Below are 22980 nucleotides of genomic sequence, written 5' to 3'. Positions count from 1 at the left end.
AATTCAAATTCAAAATCCAGGCAAACAAAAGAAGTTTTCAAATGTTAAAACTAAAATGTTCGGGTTGTGACAAATATTGCGTAGGTAGTTATGGTGAAGAACCCATATTTAAATAAAATATTTAAATGCACGATAGTAGATAAAACCGGGGCCAAACAATTATTTAAATGATTTTAAATACTAAACAAATATTAAACTAATTCATTTGGTCACCAAGTTTGTTGATGAAGTGGCCTACGTTAATTTGCTAATTTATGAGCTGGGGTTATACTTTTGTAAAATGGTTTGCTAACTAAAATAAATAAAACGGAAAGAAAAATAAGAAAAAGTAAAACAGAAAACATAACAAAATAAACAAAAGACCCCCTTCCCCCTGGCCAACTGAGCCAAGGCCCAGCTGGCCGACCCAACGGGCCCCTCACTCCCCATAGCACCCCAATGACAGGAAACCCAAGCCTGTAACCCCCCACTCCTCTCCCGACCCCTCTCGTCTCCCGACCCCGCCCCTGAGTGGATCTGGATCGGGGGCAACCGTCGCCCTGATCCCGTCACCCCTGACCCGAGCCACCACGACACCGCCGGACTTCACCGGATTGCTTCCCCGGCCTCACCCTAACCGAAGCCACCTCCTCCTCCTCCTCGCCGGACTACATCGTTGTTGTAGTCTCCGTCAAAACGACCGTCCTCGTCTTCCTCCCCGAGCACCGCTGCCCACGAACCCCTACAACCACCATGAGCACCGCACCTCCCTCTTGCCCTCTGCCCTCTGCCCTCGCGCGCCGCTAGCCGTGTTGCGGCCCCGCTCACCCCGCTTTGTCCCTCCTGCGCGCACGCTCACCGCGTTCGCCGCATTGGCCGCGCCCGCTACCAGTCCAAGCGCCGGTCGCCGCTCACCTTGCTGCGTCTTGCCCTCTCCCACAGCCCGCTCGCTTCGTGCCGTCTCGCTGCCCGCAGTCACCGCCCCGTGACCGCGAGCGCGCTCGCCGCGCACATCCGCGTCACCCCTACCCGTCGCTGCAGCTCCAGCTGCTGCTTTGGCTCTGCTGCTGCTGGCCGCCTGTGCCGCCGCCCGAGGCCGCACCCCTGCTCTCTGCTGCCACTGCTGTAGCCCGGCCGCTGCCGCCGATGCCGCCCAGCTCACCGCCGTCGCCTGCTCTCGCCCTCCCTCGTTTGCCCCACGCTGTCGCTGAGGGAGTCCTGGACTAAGGGGTCCTCGGACGTCCGGCCTGTTATCCATGGGCCGGGCTGATGGGCTGTGAAGACATGAAGAGCGAAGACTGCACCGTGTCCAGATTGGACTCTACTTGGCGTGGAAGCCAAGCTTGGCGACCGAAGATTCCTTCTTATGTAACCGATTCCATGTAAACCCTAGATCCCATCGGTGTCTATATAACCCGAAGGGGATAGTCCGGAAAGGACAACACATATACTCATTACCATATTCATAGGCTAGACTTCTAGGGTTTAGCCATTATGATCTCATGGTAGATAAACTCTTGTAACACTCATATTCATCAAGATTAGTCAAGCAGGAAGTAGGGTATTACCTCCATAGAGAGGGCCCGAACCTGGGTAAAAATCGTGTCCCCTGTCTCATGTTACCATCGATCCTAGACGCATAGTTCGGGACCCCCTACCCGAGATCCGCCGGTTTTGACACCGACATTGGTGCTTTCATTGAGAGTTCCACTGTTCCGTCGACAATAGGCTCGATGGCCTCTTCAATCGTCAATAATGACACTGTCCAAAGAGGAATCTTCCTCCCCGAAAAGATCTTCGTATTCGGTGGCTTTGTACTGTGGGCCAACTCGCTTGGCCATCTGGAGCAGATTGACAGCTACGCCCCTGGCCATCAGGCCGGATTCGGAAGCTTGAACCGCGTTGTGGATATCCGTGGAGACTTGATCTTCAAGGGATTTGAGCCTGCGGTGATCGCTCCCCTTCATCCCGATGAACGTGACTTAAATCTGTCATCGGATCACACCTAGCAGATGGTTCCTATGGCTGCAATGACCTTAGAGCCAAAGCAGATCGAGCCATCCAAGGCCTTAGAGTCCGTGGAGTTGGAGCCAGCCGCACATGGACTCGGTGCCCTACAAGAGTCACTTTAACGGAACTTCGGACTCGTCTCCAGCTGTAAGTTCCGGACAGTGTATGCCCGCAGACACGGAGCTAGATCGGTTATCGATCTTCGAGTTTAGTGCTGCTGATGTCTTCCAGCACTCGCCTTTGGGCGACATGCTAAAATCTTTTAAAAATTTGTCCTTGGAGAAGGACTCTCAGCCGAACTATGTCTGGTTCGAGCTAGAAACGGATGATGATGAATTTTGCTTCCCACCCGCCACCCACCTCATAGCCACCGTCGACGACTTAACCGACGTGCTTGACTATGGCTCCGAACACATCGACGGTATGGACGACGATGCCGACAAGGATCAAGACCAAGACCCGCCATTCACTGGATGATGGACGGCCACCTCTTCATACGACGTGTACATGGTTGATACACCTAAAGGATCTGGCGACGACAAAGAAGAGCCGGATACGAACAAAACCTCCGAGACACAGCCCAAGCGCCGGCGGCCCAAACGCCGCCCTAAGCCCCGTCGCTCAAAGGAAGGAAACACTGGCACTGAGAAAATAGTACTCCGGGCAACGCTGAAAACAGTGAAGACCCCGCGGGGGCTACATCGGAACAGGAACATGACAGCAGGCAAGACAAAACGGACGAACAGTCCATAGAAGATGACCCGGAGGATGATAGTTACCATCCGCCCTCCCAGGAGGAAACAAGCCTCGGCAATGAGGACTTCATCGTGCCTAAGGATCCTCTCGAGCAGGAGCGCTTCAAGCTTTAGCTCATAGCCACCGCAAGGAGCCTGAAAAAGAAACAACAACAGCTTCAAGCTAAACAGGACCTGCTCGTCAACAGATGGACTGATGTCCTGACAGCCGAGGAATACGGCCTCAACTGCCCAGCCAAGAGCTACCTGAAACACAGACTGCTACCTCAATTCGATGAGGAGGCGCCGGAGCACATATCTCCCTCGCATAATGCGGACCGACCAACATGTGGTCGGGATAGGGCGACCGAACGACCACCCCGCGGTCGGGATAAAGCGGCAACTTAGGCCGAACAGCAGACCGCCCCACCACCCCGCCATAATAACGACGGAAAAGTCCGGAGTCACATGTACGACCTCCGACAGACACTGGACAATAGAGCAGGACACACAAGATCGATCTATGGATCGTGAGGACGTGCTTCGAGACACGACAACGGCCACCTCTTCGGACATGACAAACCTAACCACGCTCGGGCCGAATACTGCAGACGGACTCCATCGAAGGTCCGCCATGATACGGCCCGATACATAGGCGCCGCACACCCGCTCTGCTTCACGGATGAAGTATTGGATCATGAATTCCCCGAGGGTTACAAGCCCATCAATATCGAATCATACGATGGCACAATTGATCCTGTAGTATGGCTTGAGGATTTCATCCTCCACATCCACATGGCCCGAGGAAACGACCTCGACGCCATCAAATACCTCCCATAAAGCTCAAAGGACTAGCTCGGCACTGGTTAAATAGCATGCCTGAGAACTCCATCGGCAGCTGGGAAGACTTGGAAGAGGCTTTCGTTGACAAGTTCCAAGGAACTTATGTCCGGCCACCAGACGCCGATGACCTAAGCCACATAGTACAACAACTTGGAGAATCAGTTCTGGACTAGGTTCCTAACCAAGAAGAACCAAATTGTTGACTATCCGGATGCCGAGACCCTAGCGGCCTTCAAACATAGCATCCGTGATGAATGGCTAGCACGACACCTCGGACAAGAAAAACCAAAGTCAATGGCAGCCCTTACGGCACTCATGACCTGCTTTTGCGCAGGCGAGGACAGCTGGCTGGCTCGTAGCAAAAACACAGCCAGCAAGGCAGGCCCCACCGAGGCCAAGAACAGCACCGGCAAGCTCCGGCGCAATAGACACAAACACCGAAGCAATGGCGACAACACCAAGGACACCACAGTCAATGCCGGATTCAATGGCTCCAAGACCGGCCAACGGAAGAAGCCCTACAAAAGAAACAACGAAGGACCTTCCAGCCTGGACCACATACTCGACCGTCCGTGCCAAATTCACGGCACCCCGGATAAGCAAGCCAATCATACCAACAGGGATTGTTGGGTCTTCAAGCAGGGGGGCAAGTTAAATGCGAAAAACAAAGAAAAGGGATCACAAAGTGAGGACGATGATGAAGAGCTCCGGAAGCTGAACACTGGGGGACAGAAGAAATCCCCCCCCCCCTGAGTCAAAACGGTGAACATGATATACGCCACGCACATCCCCAGAAAGGAGCGCAAGCGAGTACTCAGGGACGTCAACGCGGTAGAGCCAGTCGCCCCCAAGTTCAATCCATGGTCGTCATTTGCGATCACCTTCGATCGACGAGATCATTCGACTAGTATCTGCCACGGTGGTTCGGCCGCACTGGTACTTGACCCAATCATCGATGGATTCCACCTCACACGAGTCTTGATGGATGGTGGAAGCAGCCTCAATCTGCTGTACCAGGATATAGTACAGAAGATGGGCATTAATCCGTCACGAATCAAACCAACAAAGGAGTCATACCCGGTGTAGAGGCCCGTTGTACGGGCTCAATCACGCTGGAGGTGGTCTTCGGTTCTCCGGACAACTTCCGAAGCGAAGAGTTAATCTTCGATATCGTCCCCTTCCGTAGCGGCTACCACGCACTGCTCGGACGAACCACGTTTGCTAGATTTAAAGCAGTGCCACACTATGCTTATCTCAAGCTCAAGATGCCCGGTCCACGCGGCATCATAACAGTCAATGGCAATATGGAACGCTCCCTCTGAACAGAGGAGAAAACTGCCGCCCTGGCAGCATAAGTACAGAACGGCCTTCTCAAGCAGTATTGTAATCCAGCTGTCGAGCCCCTGGACACCATCAAGAGGGTCCGGACTACACTGCAACAGGACAGCGGGCTCGTCAAGAGCTCGACTAGAAATTCGGCCTCCGTCCCAGACCCAATGAGGTAGTGGCATTCATACCATGCGTACACAATTACGCACTCAAAATACCATGGACATCGATGGAGGCACGAGACAACCCGGGGGCTACAATTTGGCAAAACCGATCCCAGACACACATACTTTTACTAATTTTTCTCATTACAGGCATCTTTTTTCGTAGGACTGATATCAAGTCCTCTAGAAGGACTGAAACGCAACGGAGGCAAGCAACACATGTGTGTAGGGTAACCTTTACACGTACTTCTTGACGGTATTCACACTTATTTCTCAGGACCCGCATGCTGCGCCATACTGATTCCGGCACGTTAAATGGCCGGATACTTCTAGCACCATCTGTACAAGATACACCTTGACGTATACATCTAGTTATAATAAAAATGGTTAGTGGCCCAGTCCCTGTGTTTTTCGCTTCTTACTTCGTTTTATTTCGATCTGCCTATCTGCTGCATCGACACTATTTTACGTTACATATTCGCCAGGGGCTACATATCGCCCCACAATATGACAACATAGTCCGAAAACTTCTTACATATAAGTTCGGCACCCCGAATCTAGCATTATATGCATTGGCTCCGAATCATTTCTTTGGTCAATAGTTGGGTTGGCCTGCTCCTATGCTTGCTACCCTATGTTCCGCTCCATCGGCTAGGGTAGTAAAGGGAGAACTACTGCGATTGTGCCCTGGCTTGGACCGGACGAGCACCTCAGTAGAGAAAGCCGAAAAGTGACTATCACGATACGGCGAGAGCCGGTCAGCTACTCAAGGGTTACAAATCGTTGGAGATTTTATCCGCATTATGTGAAAGATCGGCACTTCCTGATTAGATGATGACAGCACTCTGGCTCGAACCAGGGGCTGCACCCATGCTTTATTATAAAACTCCTATGCCTAAGTGAGGGCGTTTAAGACGTATAGACCGATTGCCTTGTTCGTTGCGCTAAACAACTCCTTCAAGGACCATGTAATTGTATCAAGATTGTTTAGATTCTATCCCGAACACCTCTGTACTATCTACGTGAGGGTAGAAGCCGACGACTGGCCAACCCTCAGATTACATATAACACGGCCGCACAGGAGGAAACAATCAAAGCATAACAAAATTGCATTAACAAAACAAGCTTTGTTTCTCATAATACAAGGCAAAGGCAAACATGAATACATTCACTCAAACACAATGTCTTGTGAACATTGTGCTGCCGCAAGGCGAGACCCCTCTTGGACATCCGCAAAATACTGTTCCGATGTACGGTCCTCCTTGCCCTCCGGTGGCCCCCTGGTCACCTCGAAGGCATCCATCTTCGCCCACCAGATCTTGCAATGGGTGAAGGCCATGCGCGCACCTTCAATACAGGCCAAGCGCTTCATGACGTCCAGCCGAGGACATGTGTTCACCACCCGCCTCACGAGTCTGATGTAGCTGCTGGGCATAGCTTCAGCTGGCCATAGCCAGATTATCAAATCCTTAATGGCTAGTTCGGCCCCCCTATGCAACTCCACCAGCTGTTTCAGCTGATCGGTGAAGGACACGGGATGCTCCGGCGCCGCATACTGCGACCAGAATAGCCTCTCCGTGGAACCCCCTCCTTCGGCTCAATAGAACTCCGCGGCATCGGATACACTGCGTGGTAAATCCGCGAAGGCCCCTGGGGAACTCCGAACTCGAGTTAGTAAAAGGTACTGCTTCTCCGCATACTTGCTTTGCATCTTAAATTCCTTACCCGCGTGCTCTTCTTGGCCTCCTGGATCTCCTGGAGGGCGGCCTGGGCCTCATTCCGGGTAGTCTCCGCGCTTTGATGAGCCTTGGTGAGTTTGGTCCCTTGAACCGACGCATCATGCTCCAAGGTCTCGCATTTTTCACCGCATCTTGGAGCTCCTGCTGGACTTCTTTGACCCGGGCCTTGAGCTTCTTACAATCGGCCTGCTGCTGGACAGCCTTCTCCTCGGCCTCGCCCAGGGCCTTCTTCAGAGCCTCGACCTCGGTCACGGCTTCTGCACATATAACGATACTGCTGTCAATACACAGCGCTTATCCTTTCTCGAACATATAGCAAATCGTTCCTCACCTTGCTTCTCTTGGAGCCGAACCTTAATCTCGCCGAGCTCGTTCTCGACCCGCTTCAGCTCGGAGACCTCAGCAGTATGCGAGGTCGCGGCCAACAATGACGCCTGCTTATTCATACATATTCTGTTAGTCTCCTACAATAAGAGGTTGATCCTCTGTCCGGTTCTTCCTGCCGAACTCCGGACAGTGTCTCAAGGGCTACTGAATACGTGGGGTTTTCCTTTTTCGATGTCACTTACCTGGAAACCTGTCAACAGATTGATGCAGGCTTCGTCTAGTCCACTCTTGGCGGACTGAACCTTCTCGATCACCGCACCCATAAGGACACGGTGCTCGTCCACAACGTAGGCGCCTCGTAGCGCCTCCATCAGGTCATCCGGCGTCCCTGGGTGGACAGGGGCCACCGAAGGAATTGGCACAACCCCCCTCCTTCGAAGGAGTGTGCTCGCCTGATTCCGGAGCCATATGGATCTCCGGAATCATATCTGGCTGAGGGACGAACTCAATACAACCCTCTTCGCTGGTCTCCTTGGGGATCTGCTCCCCCATCTGTCCGGCAGCGGAGGTCCCGCCTTGTGGCGCCCCCCAGAAAATGTCCTGAGCTCCTCCCTCCGGAGCGGCCCTCCGGGATAACACTTTGGTGTCGTCCCTGGCCCTGAGGGAGCAAGCAGGCGGTGGCGACATGCTCGCCATCTTCGACGGAGCTAGCGAACCTCCAGATGAGGAACGCTGGATAATGTCACGGGCCGGACTACAAAAGTATGGATTAACCATGTCAGCATAATAAAAATAAAGGGCTGGATATGCGCGTAAATGAGCCATGTCGCTTACGATGCGGCCTGAGGCCTATTGCGGGGGCGTCGTTCCGGACTACTGTCAACGTCCCACGCGGTGTTGACCGTTGGGGCGCCCTTCCCCTTTTTGGGCGCTTTCGCCTCCGGATGTGTTGGGGCCACCCTCTTCTTCTTCTTATCTTTGGGAGGAGGGTTGTTTTCCTCCTCCTCCTCTTCCTCGTCATTGTCCCCGGGGACGGAGGAATGGGCCTCGTTGTCTTCAGACGTCGCGTCCTAAGCGCCCTTGCGATGGGGCCACTCTTGGCCCCCTTGGCCTTCTTCTCCGGCGCGGTATATGGCGCCGGCACAAGCATCCTCGCCAGGCGCGGGATGACTGGTTCCTCGGGCAGCGGCGCCGGACACTGGATCCGCTGCACCTTCTCCACCCAGTCCCAAAGAAGCAATGCAAAATCTCAGACATCATCCTCGAAACATTCAAGTTGGGAATACGTCAAAAGAAATAGACCTCGTTGGTGGGGCGTTTACAATTGTGACCACGATCTGAGTCCATGGTCGGTGGCTTCTTGTTGCCCTTAAAGAGCAACTTCTAGGCCCCTTCATGAGAAGTGTCGAAGAGCCTTCTCAGCGTCTAGTGCGTCTTCGAATTGAACTCCCATAAAGGGCGGCTTCGGCGCTGGCACGGAAGAATCCGGCGGTCCAGCATCACCTGGATGACGTCGACGAGCCTAACGTCCCTGGTCACCATGCTTTGAACACACGTCTGCAGCGCTATAAGCTCGTCAGGTGAACACCAGTACGGACTCTTCTCGACCTAGGAGGTGAGCCACGTGGGACCACCAGAGCGGAATTCGGCAGCTGCGGCCCAGGTGGTGCCGCGAGGTTCTGTGATGTAGAACCACTGCTTTTGCCATTCCTTTACCGTCTCTATAAAGGTGCCTTTGGGCCAGGACACGTTGGATAGCTTGCTCACCATGGACCCTCCGCACTCCGCGTGCTGACCATCCACCACCTTCGGCTTCACGTTGAAGACTTTGAGCCACAGCCCGAAGTGGGGATGGATGCGGAGGAAGGCCTTGCACATGATGATAAACGCCGAGATGTTAAGGAAGGAATTCGTGGACAGATCATGGAAATCTATCCCGTAATAGTACATCAGCCCGCGGACGAACGGGTGGAGTGGAAACCCTAGCCTGCGGAGGAAATGGGGGATGAAGACTACTCTCTCTGTGGGCTCTGGCGTGGGGACGACTTGTCCCTCGGATGGCAGACGATGGGCGATCTCCTTTGCCAAATATTCAGTCGGCCGGAGCTGAGTAGTGTCCTCCTCCTTGATGGAGGAGACCATCCACTTGCCCTGACCACCAGATCCGGGCATGGTTGCTTGAGTGGAAAGGAGATGGGAACTTGGGCGCTGGAGCTTGAGATCGGAAGGGCGAAGATAGAGAGAAGGCGTGAGGAGAGGAAGGGGGAATCCTTATCCCCTTATAAAGGCAGCAGATATTAAACGCCTCCTCACTCGTCTTAGGACTCGCCCGTTTCCTAGGGCTGTATGAACGACACGGTTGAGTTACCCATGCCCGCATTGATGAGAATCCCGCGATAAGGGGACACGATCTCTGTTTTGACAAGACATGCAAGTAGCAACCGCGTCTCGAAACGTGGGATGGCAGAAGAAAAACGGTTCAAAATTATAACCGGACAGACATGATGCCGTGTTGGAGAGAAGTTGTCAACAGATTGGATTCATGCAAATATTATATTCTCTCTGCGGTTGTGTATGGTGTGCGTAACAGGTCTGGATACACTTATTTCATCCGAAGACTATTCTGGAGTTTGGAAGGAGGGAACCCGCCTTGCAATGCCGAAAACAAATCTGCGCGCCGGACTCCTTGTCATTGAAGCCAGGTTCAGGGGATACTGAGGGAGTCCTATACTAAGGGGTCCTCGGACGTCCGGCCTGTTATCCATGGGCCGGGCTGATGGGCTGTGAAGACATGAAGAACGAAGACTGTACCGTGTCCGGATTGGACTCTACTTGGCGTGGAAGGCAAGCTTGGCGACCGAAGATTCCTTCTTATGTAACGGACTCCATGTAAACCCTAGATCCCCTCGGTGTCTATAGAAACCGAAGGGGATAGTCCGGAAAGGACAACACATATACTCATTACCATATTCATAGGCTATACTTCTAGGGTTTAGCCATTATGATCTCGTGGTAGATCAACTCTTGTAACACTCATATTCATCAAGATCAATCAAGCAGGAAGTAGGGTATTACCTCCATAGAGAGGGCCCGAACCTAGGTAAACATCATGTCCCCTGTCTCCTGTTACCATCGATCCTAGACGCACAGTTCGGGACCCCCTACTTGAGATCCGCTGGTTTTGACACCAACAGTCGCCTCTTCCCCCTGAGCCCCGCTCTGGTGCCCGCCCGCCCGGCCCCGCTGTGGCCTGCGCCTGCCCAGTCTGCCGCGTCCGACCACCCAGCCCCTGGTGCCATTTGCGGTCCCTGGACGAGGCCCCTCCCCCTTCTGCACGGGCATGCCCAGTCGAGGCCACAACCTCGCCCTCGATGGGCGCCCGCGCCCGGTACCCGCCATGGCCTCTAGGCCAAAGACGTGAGGGGCCCATGCCCCAGAACAATTTTTTTAAAAGTATTAAAAAAATAAAGAATATTTAATAATAATTAAAATAAAAATTAAAGAATTAATTAACTTAATTAATCCTGATTAGATTAACCTAATCACTAGTTAACATTATTAAACTCTGATTAGCCTGATCAGTCAATGACATGCGGACCCCACACATTAGTTTGACCCAGTCAACGCCCTATTGAATGCCGATGTCATGCTGACATCAAGATGACGCCAGCATACACTATTCTGGATAATGTTGATTTAAAATAACTAAATAAATTCTAAAAATAATTAAAACTTTAGAAAATCATATAAAATAATCCATAACTCGGATGAAAATACTTTGTACATGAAGGTTGCTCAAAACGATGAGACGAATCCGGATAGGCAGTCTGTTCGCTCACCACACATCCCTAGCATAGCGAACACGCAACTTTCCCCCTCCGGTTCATCTGTCCGAAAATGCGAAACACCGGGATACTTTCCTGAATGTTTCCACCTTTTTCCGGCATCACTTCCTACCGCGTTAGGGCACACCTAACATCGCTCGTTGTCATGTCATGCATCGTCATGCATATGTTTGCATTATATTTATTGTTTCTTCCCCCTCTTCTCTCGCTAGACACCAAAGCTGACGCCGCTCCTGGTGCCCCGTTTGACTACTGTGTTGATGACACCTCCTTCTTGCCAGAGCAACCAGGCAAGCCCCCCTGATCTCCAGATATTGCCTATTATTCTCTCTACTGCTTGCATTAGAGTAGTGTAGCATGTTATTGTTTTCTGTTAATCCTATCCTGATGCATAGCCTGTCTTTGCTATAACTGTTGTTACCTTTACCTGCAATCCTAAATGCTTAGTATAGGATGCTAGTATTCCATCAGTGGCCCTACATTCTTGTCCGTCTACCATGCTATACTACTGGGCCGTGATCAATCGGGAGGTGATCACGGGTATATACTTATATACAAAATACATGATACATGTGGTGACTATAGTCGTGCTGACTCGTAGAGTACCCACGAGTGATTCACGGATTGGGGGCTGAATGGACCTTTGACCTGACGGCCCTCTGGGTGAATCTTTGTGGCGGAGCGACAGGGCAGGTTGAGACCGCCTAGGAGAGAGGTGGGCCTGGTCCTTGTCGGCGTCCGCGGTTACTTCAAAATAACACGCTTAACGAGATCTTGGTATTTGATCTGAGTCTAGCCACTGGCCTATACTCACTAACCAGCTACGCGGAAACAGTTAAGGGCACTCGACATCGTGGTATCAGCCGAAGCCTTCTTAACATCAGCGACGGAGCGGCGCGCGCTGGATTGGACTGGAACGCCTGCTCTTGTATTAGGGAGGCTAGGTCTGCTTACCCGCCGCGTTTGCAACATGCAGGTGTGCAATGGGTGATGGGCCCAGACCCCTGCACGCATAGGATTTAGGCTGGCGTGCTGACGTCTCTATTGTGCCTAGGTGGGGCTGTGACGTGTTGATCTTCCGAGGCCGGGTATGACCCAGGAATGTGTGTCCGGCCAAAGGGGATCGAGCATGTTGGGAAATGTGGTGCACCCCTGCAGGGAAGTTTATCTATTCGAATAGTCGTGTCCCTCGGTAAAAGGACGATCCGGAGTTGTACCGTGACCATATGATAACTAGAACCGGATACTTAATAAAACAAACCCTTTCAAGTGCCAGATACAACCGGTGATCGCTCTCTAACAGGGCGACAAGGATAGGATCGCCGGGTAGGATTATGCTATGCGATGATACTTGGTGAACTTACCATCTACTCTATTCTACATGCTACAAGATGGAGGCTGCCAGAAGCGTAGTCTTCGACAGGAGTAGCTATCCCCCTCTTATTCTGGCATTCTGCAGTTCAGTCCACATATGTAGTGTAGTTCCCTGCTTTCGAGTACTTTGGATGAGTACTCACGGTTGCTTTGCTACTTCTTTTCCCCCTTTCCCGGTTATTGCGATCATATGATAGAGTCCAGGAGCCAGAGGATCCTGATGATAATTCTACATGGAGTTCGGCTTCGAGGAGTAGTTAGGAGGTCCCAGGTAGGAGGCCTCACCTTTTTGATCGTTGCTACTTTTGTGCTAGCCTTCTTAAGGCAAACTTGTTTAACTTATGTCTGTACTCATATATTATTGCTTCCGCTGACTCTTGTGTATTCAAGCTTATGTACTCGAGCCCTCGAGGCCCCTGGCTTGTAATATAAAGCTTGTATTATTTTAATTTGTGTCTAGAGTTGTGTTGTTGTTTTATCTTCCCGTGAGTCCTTGATTTTGATCGTACACATTTACGTGTATGATTAGTGTACGATTGAATCGGGGGCATCACAAGGGAACTGGAGGTCCACCACTTTCTGCAGAGGAGTCTGAGGAGGAGCACGATTGGTGATGTTGTGCAGTACTGCTATCACCTTTGTTCTTAGGTGTACTTTCTACCCGTTTGGTGCTTAATGCGAAAGGGGGAGAGACTTTAGGGGTTTGTTGTGTTGTGTGTCGAGTGTGTGTCCTCTTATTTGCTATTCCTTTCCTCTCTTGAACTGTTTTATTTTCTTTGGTTTGTGTCTGACTTATGAGTTTGAGACCAGATGGTGTATGTCGGTGTTAAAACCGGCGGATCTCGGGTAGGGGGTCCCGAACTGTGCGTCTAAGGCGGATGGTAACAGGAGGCTGGGGACACGATGTTATACCCAGGTTTGGGCCCTCTTGATGAAGGTAAAACCCTACGTCCTGCTTGATTATTCTTGATAATATGAGCAGTACAAGAGTTGATCTACCACGAGATCGGAGAGGCTAAACCCTAGAAGCTAGCCTATGGTATGATTGTCTATTGTCCTACGGACTAAAACCCTTTGGTTTATATAGATACCGGAGGGGGCTAGGGTTACACAAGGTCGGTTGCAAAGGAGGAGATATACATATCCATATTGCCTAGCTTGCCTTCCACGCCAAGTAGAGTCCCATCCGGACACGGGACGAAGTCTTCAATCTTGTATCTTCATAGTCCAACAGTCCGGCCAAAGGATATAGTCCGGCTGTCCGAAGACCCTCTAATCCAGGACTCCCTTAGTAGCCCCTGAACCAGGCTTCAATGACGATGAGTCCGGCGCGCAGTGTTGTCTTCGGCATTGCAAGGCGGGTTCTTCCTCGGAATACACCACAGAAGAGTTTGAATACAAGGATAGTGTCCGACCCTGCAAAATAAGTTCCACATACCACCGTAGAGAGAATAATATTTCCACAAATCTAATCTGCTGACATGTTTTGGCAGCATGACATCACGCCATGGCCCGGTAATTATTTGAACCGTTTTTCTTTAACCAGCCCCGCACATAACGCGAGGCGGTTTCTTGACACGTCTTGTCAAAGCAGAGATCGTGTTCCCCTTATTACGGGATTCTCATCAATACGGACGTGGGTAACCCAACCGCGCCATCAATTACGGCGCTTGGTGGACAAGCGAGTTTTACCAGGCTAGTGGAGACGCATAGTTTAGTCCGCCCTTATAAAGGGATAAGATCTCACCTTTTTCTACCCACGCCTTCTTCGTCCTTGCTCATCCATTCTCGCGCACTTGAGCTCCAGCGCCCAAGTCTGCATCCTCCCCCTCAACTCTCTCCAAACATGTCCGGAGCGGGAGGCAAGTGGATGGCCTCCTCCGTCATGGAGGGGCACATCAAAAAGTTACACGGAGCCAGATACTTAGCCGCGGATATCGCGCACCGGCTGCCAGCCGCGGGGCAGGTCATCCCTACCCCAGAACCCCATGAGAGGGTGGTCTTCCTCCACCACTTCGTCCGCGGACTGGGGTTTCCCCTCCATCCATTTGTCCGCGGCCTCATGTTCTACTATGGGCTGGACTTTCATGATCTGGCCCCGAACTTCATCCTCAACATCTCGGTGTTCATCGTCGTGTGCGAGGCCTTCCTCCGCATCCGGCCCCACTTCAGCCTGTGGCTGAAGACCTTCAATATCAAGCCGAAGGTGGTGGGTGGCCAACAGGCGGAATGCGGCGGAGCCATGGTGGGCAAGATGCCCAACGTTATATGGCTCGCGGGCTCCTTCGTGGAGACCATAAAGGGGTGGCAGTCGGGGTGGTTCTACATCACCGAGCTGCGCGACACCAACTAGGCGGCGGCCCCCGAGTTTCGATCCAGAATCCCCACGCGGCTCACTTCCTGGAAGGAGAAGGGTCTGTCCTGGGGTTCATCGGTGGAGCTGGACGGACTCCAAAAATGTATCCGGAACATGAGAAGCAAGAAACTTAAGCTTGTCAACATAGTTCAAGTCATGCTGTTCCGCCGGATCCTCCCATGGAACAACGGGATTTCAACTTATGGGAGTTCGACCCGGCCGGCAACAGAATCCAAGGGAGCTCTTCGACACGACGCACAAAGACGTCTGGAGGGTGCTGTTCAAGGGTGCTGAGGTCCCTCCCTCTCTCACCGAGGACCGCGGGCTAAGCGCGAAGCGCCATGTGAATCCGGTAAGTTCTGTACATTTGGCAGGATATTTGCTTCCCATAGCTTAATCCTGTGCGGGGTCTGAGCTCTCATGCCTTTAACAGGACTGGGTGGAGGCATCGGAGAAGATCGACTGTCCGACCCCTCTGCCCGAAGACACTGCGGGTGCTCTCCTGACAGAGATGCTGACTCCGGCTCCTTATAAGGTGCCGGAGAAGACCAAGAAGAAGGCCAAGGGAACCTGAAAGAGTTCCCGGCACTAGGTAGTATCGGACTCATCTTCTGATAACTCTGCAACGCACTCCTCCCATGAAGATGAGGAGGAGGAAGATGAAGATGCTCCCCCTCTAGCCGGGGGAGACAAGAAAAGGAAGGCCGCCCCAACCGGGGAGGCCGAAGGGTCCAAGAAAGGAAGGACTCTCCTTTCGGACTGCTCCACCACCGCCGCCAAAGGCGAAGATGAGTGGATGCTCAGGGCCAAGCCCCTGACGAGGTCGTAAGTATTCGGATACCATAGTAACTCATAGCATTCCTTTGTCGCACTGCTTCTCCTAACACCGAATATGATTATGCAGACCACCCCAAGCTCGTATCGATGTATCCTCGTCGGATGGCTCCTTGGATTCGTCGGATATGGATAGCGATCCACTTCCGACCGCCTCCTCCCCTTGCCCTACGGACAATGCCGAGGTGTTGTCTCAAGGGGCACCGAGCCGGGGGGAGACAGTCCCAGAGGCGCCTCAAGGCGACCTTTCGGACTCCAGGAGCAAAGGAAGAAAGGCTCCCGGGGGCTCCAAGCTCGGCTCTCAGCCGAACACCGCGCCGGAACCTCCAGTGGTTCCGGACATGGGCAGGCGGCCCCCTTCTAAAAGGGGTAAGACACCCGTGCCGGTGACCTCTGTCCATCCAGAGGCACTGTACAACCTGCTGGGAGCGCTTCGCGGCGCTTCCATCGACGAAGAGCACCGCACTATTATGAGTGCAGTGATCAATAAGGTTCAGTCCGCCAAGAGAGGACTGACTGAAGCCTATGCCATCCTTCTAACAGGCTTTGAGGTAAGTATTTTAAAATATAGGAAAAATATTACAGCATAGACAGTAGCTCCTGATGCTCTGTTTGGTGTTCACGAAGAAAAGCCAAATAGAGGATCAAATAATATCTGCAGGAGTCTAACATAAGTATGTCTATACGCGTATGCAGGCTTCACTGCTGACCTCTGCTGCACTCACTGTGGAGGTCGCCGCACTGAAGCAGGACCTAGAGGGGTCCAAGAAAGAGCTCGACCTTGCTAAGAGGCATCTCGAGGAGAACAAAGGTAAGTAATACCTAGTCTATATATATATATATATATATATATATATATATAAAGAGATGCAATTGCAAAATGATGGGATCATCATGAATTTGCCTGGGGCCACGACCAAAGTGGAGACCCTGAAGCAAGCGCTGTCCGAGGCCAAAAACAAAGTGGCCCAGGAGCGCACCGAGTGGGAAAAGCAAGAGGCACGGGTGGGCGAGGTGCAGCAAGAGCTCCAAGCTCTCATGACGAAGCACGAGGCGTTGGAGCTTGACTCGAAGACGCGAGAGTCTGAGCTTGCCGCGGCCCTTGAGAGCGCAAAGAATGCCAAGGCTGAAGCCCACAAGGCCCTCCAGGAGATTGAGGCGATGAGGAAGATAGCGGCGGGTAAGGCATTCAATATGCAAAGCAATCATGTGAAAGTAAATTACTTGTTACTTACCTGAGTCCGGAGTTCTCCAGGAGCATTCACAGATTTGCCCCGCAGCATGTCGGATGCCGCAAAGTTTTGCCAGGCTGAGGAGGGATGCTCGATGGAGAAGCTGTTCTAGTCTCAATATACTGGGACCGAACAACCGATGCCTATGAGCGACCAGCTGAAGCAACTGGTCGAGCTGCACAAGGCGGCCGAACAGGCCATGAAGGGCTTTATAGCCCGGATGTGGCCTGGCTACGCCCTTCCCAACAGCTACTTCGGCCTGGTGAGGCGGCTTGTGGATGCCTGCCCACGGCTGGAAGTCACCAAGCGGTCCGTCTGCATCGAAGGTGCACGCCGGGATTTCGCCCGTGCGAAGGTGCACTGGGCCAAGATGGACGCCGTGAAGCTGGTGAAGGAGGGGCCGCCGTAGGGAAAGGAGCATCGCCACCCTGAGATGTATTATGAGGGTGTCCTGAAGGGTGCCTGTCTTGTAGCGGACGAGTGTGCGAAAGATGTAATATTTGAATGAACTTGCTCGTGTGATCCTGTATTATGAAAACTTGTTCATATGCGCTATGCAACACTTGTTTGAATTTAAAATATTACCTTTTGTTCGGCTGTTTATCAAACCTGGGAGATGGCTAGTCGTCGGCTTCTGCCCCCATGCCACGAGTGCTGGGGTGTTCGGGATAAAACTGAGCACTCTTGTTCCCATTTTTGGGTCCTTCGAGGGAGGTGCTCAGCACAACGAACAAGGCAATCAGACTATAATGCTTTATCACTCTCACTTAGCCATAGAATTCTATAATTTTAAATTTTGGCGAAGCCTCTAGTATTCAGAAGGCCGAATTCGGGGCGCTATACACGCCTTAAGCCGGACAAAGCCGACTCCTTGCTCTAAGTGGCATAAGTCTTTAGGGACTCGAAACCTCTCTGAAAGCACAAGTGCTCCCTAGGTGGTTTTGATAATTGATGACAACATATCTCTTGTTGGACTAACACTTCTATCTAGCATCTTTCAGATAAGTTCAACAATGGAGTGGCATGGACTAAAGGTTGTGGGAACTCCTTCAAGATGCTAAGGACAAGAGAATGGCTCAAGCTCAAAAGCTCAAGACTCTTCATTTTATATTTTAGTGATCCAAGATCACATTGAGTCCATAGGAAAAGCCAATACTATCAAGGAGGGATGAGGTGTTGCTTAATGAGCCTCTTGCTTCATGTGCTTAATGATATGCTCCAAAATCCTCAACTACTTTCCCATATCCACATATGACCAAAACTCTAAGCCAAACTCGGTCCTATCGATTCTTCCTATCCGGCGCCACCGAGTTTCACTTGTCATTAGCCACTGCCAAACCCTAGCAATTCGGTTCTACCAATAAGGATCTCGGTCCCACCGAGATGGGGTTGCAAACTCTCTGTTTCCCTTTCGTAAATTTTCGGTCCCACCGAAAGAACGAATCGGTCCCACCGAGATTGCAATGTAAACTCAGTGTTTCCCCTTTGTAACTTTTCGGTCTCACTGAGTTCCACTCGGTCTCACCGAAAGAGCAAATCGGTCCCACCGAGTTTGCCTGACCAACTCTCTGGTTAGCTAATTACCAAATTCGGTCTCACCGAGTTTGTGTAATCGGTCTCACCGAGATTACGTTATGCCCAAACCCTAACCGAATCGGTCCTACCGAGTTGCATGTCAGTCGCACCGAAATCACTAACGGTCACTAGGTTTACATTTTCGGTCCGACCGAGTTTTATGATTCGGTCCCACCGAGATTGGAAAACTGTGTAACGGTTGGATTTTGTGTGGAGGCTATATATACCCCTCCACCTTTTTCTCATTCAGTGAGAGAGCCATCAGAACACACACATCATTCCAACTCATTTGTTCTGAGAGAGAACCACCTACTCATGTGTTGAGACCAACACATTCCATTCCTACCATATGAATCTTGATCTCTAGCCTTCCCAAGTTGCTTTCCACTCAAATCTTCTTTCCACCAAATCCAAATCCTATGAGAGAGAGTTGAGTGTTGGGGAGACTATCATTTGAAGCACAAGAGCAAGGAGTTCATTACCTACACACCATTTGTTACTTCTTGGAGAGTGGTGTCTCCTAGATTGGCTAGGTGTCACTTGGGAGCCTCCGACAAGATTGTGGAGTTGAACCATGGAGTTTGTAAGGGCAAGGAGATCGCCTACTTCGTGAAGATCTACCGCTAGTGAGGCAAGTCCTTCGTGGGCGATGGCCATGGTGGGATAGACAAGGTTGCTTCTTCGTGGACCCTTTGTGGGTGGTTGCTTCTTCGGGACCCTTCGTGGGTGGAGCCCTATTGCCTTGAGTAAGATGAACTCTAGTGATCCTAGTTTTGGTAAATGTCTTCTTAAACTTGCCAATCTTAAGCATGCTAAAGGAGATGTTGGAATCATTAATGATATCATACTCAAAGCTATAAGAATTCATAAAAGTAACCACTTTGATCATTTATCTAATGAATTACCTCTCTAGGAAATGATGAGTCACAAGATCATGATGAACATGAATATTATGATGATGATGATAGTGACTCCGATCTTGATGATGCAATGAGACATTTTGGTCTTATGGCAAATCTTCGGGGATATGAATTAGGAGGAAAGGAATGGGTTCTTGATAGTGGATGTACTGATCATATGACCGGAGATGAAGAGATGTTCCGTGAGCTTGCTGAAAACAATGGCCCTCGAAAATATGTCACCTTTGGTGATAATTCAAAGGGTAAAGTGGTTGGCCTTGGTAAGGTGGCCATCTCACATGATAGTTCCATTCAAAATGTCATGCTCATTGAATCTCTTGGCTACAATTTACTTTCAGTATCTAGACTTGCTGATTTCGGTTTGAATGTCCTATTTACTGAGGTAGATTGCCAAGTATTTCATCGAGACAATCATAAAATGGTCTTTACGGGTATGCGTAGAGGTGATCTTTACATTGTCGATTTCTCTAAAAAGGCACAACCTAAAACTTGCTTTGTTGCTAAATCCTCAAAAGGCTGGTTGTGGCATAGACGACTAGGTCACGTTGGCATGAGAAACCTTGACAAGCTTATTAAAGGAAATCATATCCTTGGAGTTAACGATGTCATATTTGATAAGGATAGACTTTGCAGTGCTTGTCAAGCAGGTAAACAGGTTGGAGGAAGACATCCTGTGAAGAACATCATGACCACAAGGAGGCCACTCGAGCTGCTTCACATGGATCTTTTTGGTCCCAATGCCTACAAGAGTCTCGGTGGAAATTCTTTTGGTCTAGTTATAGTTGATGATTTTTCAAGATTTATGTGGGTGTTCTTTCTTAATGACAAATCGCAGGTCCAGAAGATCTTCAGAAACTTCGCTAGGAAAGCCCAAAATCAGTTTGATGTGAAGATCAAGAAGGTTAGGAGTGACAACGGAACGGAGTTCAAGAACGCAAATGTGGACACCCTTCTTGACGAAGAAGGGATTTCACACGAGTTCTCGGCTACATACACACCTCAACAAAATGGAGTTGTTGAGAGGAAGAACCGGACGCTCATCGAAATGGCAAGAACAATGCTTGATGAATACAAGACGCCAAAGCACTTTTGGGCAGAAGCGGTTGAGACAGCTTGTCACGCAACAAATCGCTTATATGTTCACAAGCTACTCGGCAAGACGGCATACGAGCTCCTCACCGGTAACAAGCCTCAAGTTGGATACTTTCGAGTATTCGGCTCAAAGTGCTACATTCTTGATAAGCATCGTCGTTCAAAGTTTGCTCCTAAATCTCATGAAGGTTTTCTACTTGGTTATGGATCAAACTCTCACACTTACCGTGTCTACAACAATTTCACCCGAAAGGTTGAAGAGACGGTAGATGTGAAGTTTGATGAATCTAATGGCTTGCAAGTAGAGCAATTGCCAATTGATGTAGGAGACAAAGACCCCTCAGAAGCAATTCAAGACTTGTCTATTGGCAAAATTCGTCCGACAGAGGTGAAGGAGAGTACTTCATCCGTCCAAGTGGAAGCTTCTACTTCACGACAAGGTGAACCAAGAATCGACACGGAAGCATCCACAAGTGGACCACACCAAGATGAAGAAAACGAGGAAGTACGTCAAGATGAACATCAACAACCTCCTTCTCCACCACGACAAGAGAACAACGACGTCAACAATGAAGAAGGCCAAGAAGAAGAACAAGATGAAGAAGATGCTCAACAAAGACCCAAGCAAAAGCTCTCACGAGTCCAAGCAAGAATTGCCAAAGATCATCCCGTCGAGCAAATCCTCAATGATATACAAACCGGGAGAATCACTCGCTCAAAAACTCGTTCAGCTAACTTTTGTGAAAACTATTCATTCAACTCTAGCATTGAACCAATGAAGGTTGAAGAAGCATTGGAAGATCCGGATTGGATAAACGCTATGCATGAAGAGCTACATAACTTTGAGAGAAACCAAGTTTGGACATTGGTTGAGAAGCCCGACAACAACCACAACATCATTGGTACCAAATGGGTGTTTCGCAACAAGCAAGATGAAGATGGACAAGTGGTCCGCAACAAAGCACGTCTCGTCGCCCAAGGATACACACAAGTCGAAGGTATGGACTATGGTGAGACGTATGCTCCCGTTGCTAGACTTGAGTCCATTCGCATCTTACTTGCCTATGCTAATCACCATAATATCACCTTGTACCAAATGGACATTAAAAGTGCTTTTCTAAATGGAGAAATAGAGGAGGAAGTTTATGTCAAACAACCTCCCGGCTTTGTCAATCCTAAGAAACCAAATCATGTTTACAAACTTCACAAAGCTCTTTATGGTCTTAAACAAGCTCCTAGAGCATGGTATAAATGCTTGACCAAGTTCCTTACTACAAGTGGTTTTGAAATTGGTAAAATTGATTCTACTCTTTTTACTAAAAGGGTTAATGGAGAACTATTTGTATGCCAAATTTATGTTGATGACATCATATTTGGTTCAACTAACCCTCTCTTTAGTGAAAAGTTTGGAAAGCTAATGTCAGAGAAGTTTGAGATGTCTATGATGAGTGAACTCAAATTCTTTCTCGGGTTGCAAATCAAGCAAACTAAGGAAGGTACATTTGTCTCTCAAACAAAGTACACCAAGGACTTATTCAAGAAGTTCAATATGCAAGAATGCAAAGGTATGTCTACACCCATGCCCACTAGTGGACATAATGATTTGACCAAAGATGGTGAACCTGTTGATCAAAAGGTTTATCGCTCTATGATTGGTTCATTGTTATACCTATGTGCTTCACGTCCCGATATTATGCTAAGTGTGTGCATGTGTGCTCGATATCAAGCTGCTCCTAAAGATTGTCATCTTAAGGCTGTGAAAAGGATAATGAGACATTTAATCCATACACCAAATTTTGGCATTTGGTATCCTAAGAGGTCTTCTTTTGATCTCGTTGGCTATTCCGACTCAGATTATGCCGGAGACAAGGTTGATACAAAGTCCACTTCGGGTACTTGTCAATTTCTTGGTAGATCTCTTGTGTCTTGGTCTTCCAAGAAACAAAACTCGGTATCCTTATCCACCGCCGAAGCGGAATACATTGCCGCTGGTTCATGTTGCGCTCAATTACTTTGGATGATCCAAACTCTTAAAGATTATGGGATTTATGTGAGACATGTTCCTCTGCTTTGTGACAATGAAAGTGCTATCAAAATTGGTCATAATCCTGTACAACATTCTCAAACTAAGCATATTGAAGTTCGTCATCATTTCATTCGAGATCATGTTGCTAAGGGTGACATCAATCTTAAGCATGTTCGCACCGATAAGAAATTAGCGGATATATTCACTAAACCGCTTGATGAGAAAGTGTTTTGCAGGTTGAGAGGAGAATTGAACATCATTGATGCCTCGAACTTGGAGTAGAAACTCCATTGGATACATGCAAGACATGAGCTTATGACTAATCCATGATATATCTCTTATGATAACTATCTTATGTCTTGGATATATTTGCACCTTGCATGTTGTCTAACCCATGTAGGTGCTTGGTTGAATCTAATTCCATGAGATTGCGACTCACTCATATCTTGAGCAATCTCTACATCACCAAGACTCTACACAATAGTGGTTGAAGACAAGGAAGCACAAAACCATTCAAACATATCCTTTGACAAATTCTATGTTAAGCTTCATGATTGTCATTTTTGGATACACAAGTGCTCTTCCTTGCAAGAACTAACCC

The sequence above is a fragment of the Triticum urartu genome, chromosome 7, assembly GCF_003073215.2.
Source record: "Triticum urartu cultivar G1812 chromosome 7, Tu2.1, whole genome shotgun sequence".
Taxonomy (NCBI): domain Eukaryota; kingdom Viridiplantae; phylum Streptophyta; class Magnoliopsida; order Poales; family Poaceae; genus Triticum; species Triticum urartu.
Note: the sequence above shows the minus strand (reverse complement) of the source record.